The 4,824-nt window shown below is 61.5% G+C and overlaps 1 long non-coding RNA gene across 1 annotated transcript; it reads right to left on the bottom strand.

Annotated features, from left to right (window-relative positions):
* Positions 1–535: 535 nt before the first annotated feature.
* Positions 536–4,743, bottom strand: LOC114092947 (uncharacterized). Its single transcript, XR_003582836.2, has 2 exons — positions 4,606–4,743; positions 536–3,943 (listed from the first exon to the last, which is right to left on the bottom strand). It is a non-coding gene; the product is annotated as an uncharacterized lncRNA (long non-coding RNA).
* Positions 4,744–4,824: the final 81 nt, after the last annotated feature.

Here is a 4,824-nt window from a genome sequence, read left to right as displayed (position 1 = left end):
CCAGCCGCTGTCTTGGCCCTACTGAGGCTGATGGAGAGAGGAGGGGTCCTGGGGCTGCCTGTGAAACTCTGTCACCATCTTGGGAGGTCAGCCATGGTGTCATCGTCCCCCCCCATCCCCCCTTGCCCAGAAGAGGCCCTGCTCAGGGGCCTGTGGCTGCTGAGCCACCAGAGCGTCCCACCCAGCGGTGGGGGGCGGGGCTGTTGGGAGCTGCTGCCTGTAGGGGAGTCCGATGTGAAGGGGGGACTGCCCTCAGCACTTCCTCCTCCTGAGCTCAGCCCACAGGGCCACACCGCCCTGGAGGGACCCTGAGCCCCAGCTCCCCTAGGCCCATGGTCTGTGCAGAGATGGGCCTGGAACCCCAGCAGGAGGCCATTCCCCAGCTGCAGCTTACCCCCACCCAGGGTGGCCAGGGTGCAGACCCCGAGCAGGCAGAGGCCACGAGGTGAGGAGACCCCAGCCCCGCCTGCCATCCTGAGCCGGGGTTCTCTTGTGAAGGGGAGGCTGGCCATCACCTCTCAGCAGACACACTCCCTAAGGACCTGGGAGATCCTACATTTATTTAAGAAACCAGTTTTACTTTGTCGAATCCAGTGTTTTCCTGGTCTGAACTTGGCTGCTGAGCCCTGTCCACAGAGAACAGCCAGGTCCACGCTGGTGGTGCAGGGTGACAGGAGACACGTCCCCACTGGGGCCTCTTCCCTATCAGATCTCCACAGTGTGACTCGTGCCTGTGTCCCACCTGAACAGGGCCGTGTGATCTCATCCTGCTGCCCTTCCCTGAATGCTCCGACACCTCCAAAGTAACCGCAGTTGGAAGGTGCCCACCTGGAGTCTCAGGGTCACATCTCAATCATACTGTCCTACTGTCCCTGAAGGGCTTCAGGTTGGCTTGGAGACAGCATGGTGGGCTTAGAGTTGGGGCTGGTTCCAGCTGCTGTGCTGGTGCTGGCCTGCCGTGTGACTACTGGACGTGCTTCCCTTTCTGGCCCTGAGGTCTCTTGTTTGAAAAGGTGGGAGGGACCCACTGGGCCTAAAGGCCCTTCAGAAGAGTCCCTGAGCCAAAGGACCCAGGCAGTTAAGGGACAGGGAATCCCTTCAACCTCAGACCCTCTGCCCTCCTGTCCTTGTCCACCCATTGCTGCCCACCAGGCCAGTCTTGTTGGAGTGCCCCAGTGCAAGGCAGGCCCGGTCCTCAGCTCATGCTGGCACCCTAGGGTTGGGGCAGGGCAGGACATGGGCTAATAGCAGTCTGAGGGTCCCAGCAGTTTCTGACCAGAGGAGGGGCTCTTGTCCCCACCGCCTGGAAGGCCCTGTGTGGCTTCAGGCAGGCCTGGAGTTGGACTGGGCAGGGTGCTCAGGGGAAGCAGCTCTTCTCCTGAAGGGTGACCCCCACCACCATGCCAAGACCATGGGACTTCCTGTCATGGAAGCCACACTCTGGCCACCGTTAGGCCAGGGCAGCAGTTAGTCTTTTGGTAACCACGGCATACCGCTCACCTGTTCAGATGCCAAGAGCAACGGGGAGCCCTCCCCCGCTCCCTCAGTCTCCGCAGCCTCATAGCCAGGGCGCAGGACCCAGGAGGCCAGCCTGGCCCAAGGCCACACCTGCAGCCCCTCCATGAAGTCTCAACTCCCCTGGGAAGACAGGAACTGAGGCTTGGGCCAGCTCTGGAGGTCACACATGCAGAACCTGGAGTCTGCACCAACAGTCTAGAGAGGAGCTGGCCACCAGGCGCACGGCACTCCCGGCCCCGGAGCCTGCTCCTCCAGCCTCTGTCAGCCCTGACTTTGGTCCTCTGGAGCCGGGGGCAAGGGCACACACTATCCCGGGGCTACTGATGGGAGGCCTTGTGCCTCAGCCCCACCTGAGGGTTCCTGGAAAGTCCTTTGGCTGGGGGCGAGGGCAAAGGAGTTCTAGAATCCCAGAGAGCACACTGGTGCCCAGCTGCTCTGGGCAGAGGCCACACAGCGCAGTGCCAGGCTGACCACAAACTAGCAATTTGTACAAGTGTCTCAGATGGGATGCTGCCCCCGCCACTGCCGACCTCACAGCAGCCGCTGCCCCGCCTGCACCCTGCCTCCCCACAGACACCTCTCTGTCACACATTTGTTGGTGCAGGAAAATCTGTGCCAAGACCGCGGGGCCCCTCCAAGTGGCCACAGGTTGAAGCAGGGGCGAGGGCCAGTACTAATGGAGTTTCCAGGCGTTGCCACCACGGAAAGGAAAGCAACTGTGGGCTTTGGGGCTGACATCTGCCCTCTACCACTCAGCCAGCAAGGGGCCCTGGCCAGTAGCAGCAATCTCATCTGTAAAATGGGGACAAAGACAAAGCTCACTGGAGGATGTGCTAAGGACTGTGGGAGGCAACAGACTCATCTCAAGGGCGACCTAGGAGGAGTGGGGTGAGGGCTCCTTCCACTCGGGGCTTTCGGTGGGCTGGATAACAAAGGAAACCAGAAATGGCCCAGGCACTTTTCTAAGCATTTTCCACATTAATCTGTTTAAGCCTCCCAGCCCCCATGGTCCATCTTACCATGGGGACACCGAGGCAGGGGGTGCACCATCTTGGGCAAGATGGCCTCAGACCAGCTCCATGGCCCGCTACAGCTCTATCCTCACAGTGGTTGACGCCAGGTCCTCTCTTGCCATTTGGGTGGACTATGTCCACAGGGCTCCCAGGACTACACACACTGCTGGGCTCCCAGGGATTCTGCATGGGCCAGATGAGTGCCAGGACTCCCCCCAGGAGGAGACACAACCTGGTGTAGAGCCAGGTAAGCCACAGGCCCCTTGGTTAGGAAAGGACGTGGGAGGGGTCAGCTGGTGACCTCTGAGGCCTTTCCGCACCTGCATTTCTTTTTGTTTTGTTTTTGTGGGGCTGGGGATTGAACCCAGGGACTTGTGCATGTGAGGCCAACACTCTACCAACTGAGCCATACCCCCAGACCCCACACCTGCAATTTCTAAAAATTCCACAATCCCTGTGATCCCAGCATTCACTGATGGAAACCGCATCTGATCACAACATCTTTCCAAAGACAGCTTCAGACCCAAGCTCTGGGGCTTCCAGCCTTCTATGACTCAACAGCCCCGCGTGACATGAGAGGCCCTAAAACACACCGGTCGTCCAGTCAAGAGGTACAGCAGCCCAGGCCAGGTCAGAACCAGAAGTCTCCTGGGTCAGGCTAGAGGGGAACCTGGATCCCTGATACGATGCTGGCTGTTTCCACAGAAGCTGCAGCTAAGTCCATGTGGACGGGTCCCCTCCTAGACCAAGCCAGGCCTCACCCTCAGGAACCTTCAGACCAGATGAGTAGCTGGACAAGCCCAAGTCCAATGTGGTTTGGGCTGGAGGCTGAGCTAGCTGAGGGCAGGAGCATGGTGGAGTCCAGAGACTTCCCCAGGGTGGGAGAGCTGGCACCTGAGGTCAGGCTGCCAGCCTGGGAATCTTCAGCTTCCCAAGGCTGTGCCCAACAGGTTGTGCCCATTGCAGAGACAAGAAAACTGAACCACAAGGAAGTTCTAGGATCTGGCTAGTGGGAAAGGTGGAAGGGAAGGACCAGAACCCCGACATCCAAACCCAGGCCCACAATATGCACTCGGCTCACCAGGGCTTCCCCACACCCTCCCCAGGATCCCTGGCCAGAAGCCTTCCTGGGAGGGGAAAGGAGGTGGGGAGGGATCCCCTCACCCAGACCTGAGCCTTTGATCCTGGGGCCAGGATGCCACTCAGGTGGGCTCCCAGCTGGGAGCAGCTGCTGGGTTCCATCTCAGTTCCTCCAGCCTCCATGGGGCCTGCCAGACCCTCCTTCAGGGACTGGAGGGCAGCCAGTTTCCAGTGAGCACTCTGTAGGTACCAGGCCCTGTTCTGGGCACTAGGAACATGGAGATGTCTGAAGCCAAGGTGCTCCCACCACAGACAGTAGGCGCTGGGCAGAGCTGGAACAGAACAGAAACTGACTTCATGAAGTGGAGGGAGCTGGGGCCTCTCCCGCACACCCTCCCCTGATGCCTGCCAGCCACACTGGGAAGGGAAAGGACAGCCCTTTCTCAGTGGCTCTTGTCCTGTATAACCAGCCGTTACCGAGTACCTGCTGGGCAGGCCAAAGAGCTGACTCCGGAAACAGCGCCCACATCGTCCACTTACAAAAGGGCAAGGGCAGGAGTTAGGGACGTTTGCCAGGAGGAATGAGAGGAGAAGGGGCTTTACAGATGCAAGAAATTGTCCCTGCTGAGGTCCTCCACAGGGGGACAAGAGCAGGAATTGGGAGGCTGGAGGAGCAGATGGGCGGGGTCAAGACAGCAGTGCACTAGGGACAGGGGCGCAGAGTGCCAGGGACTTGTCCCAGGGTAACAGCAGCCGGTGGTCCCAGAAGTCAAAGCTCCCAGCCCGCCAGCCAGCAGGGGCAGCCGGGACAGAGGTGCTCCGGGACAGGGAGCCGGGGCCGCATCCCTCTGCCGGCCCCAGGGACAGCACGGGTCAGAGAGGCCCCCTGGGCCTCCCTCCCAGCCGCGGAGCCCTCCTTCTCCTTGAGAGGGGTGCAAAGGTTGTTTGTACCCGAGGCCCGCGGCGGCGGAGGGCGGTGGCGGCCGCGGCTTACCTGCTTCCCGCCACGGGCGGGGCCAGGCGGGCGGGGAGGAGCCGGGCGCACGACCTGGGGACCGCGGGCGGCCGGCCGGCGGGACACTCGCGGGGCGGCCGAGCGAGGGTCGTGGGGGGCCCGGAAGCCCGGGGAGAGCGGGACGACAACTTGGAGAGAGGAGTGACCTGGGGGCCGGGGGCGGAGTCGGCGGGAGGAGGCAGCCGGGGCGCGCGGCCC

This window comes from Marmota flaviventris, chromosome 3, assembly GCF_047511675.1.
Source record: "Marmota flaviventris isolate mMarFla1 chromosome 3, mMarFla1.hap1, whole genome shotgun sequence".
NCBI lineage: Eukaryota > Metazoa > Chordata > Mammalia > Rodentia > Sciuridae > Marmota > Marmota flaviventris.
The sequence above is the reverse complement of the archived record's forward strand: the minus strand, read 5'-3'. Positions and strand labels throughout refer to the sequence as shown.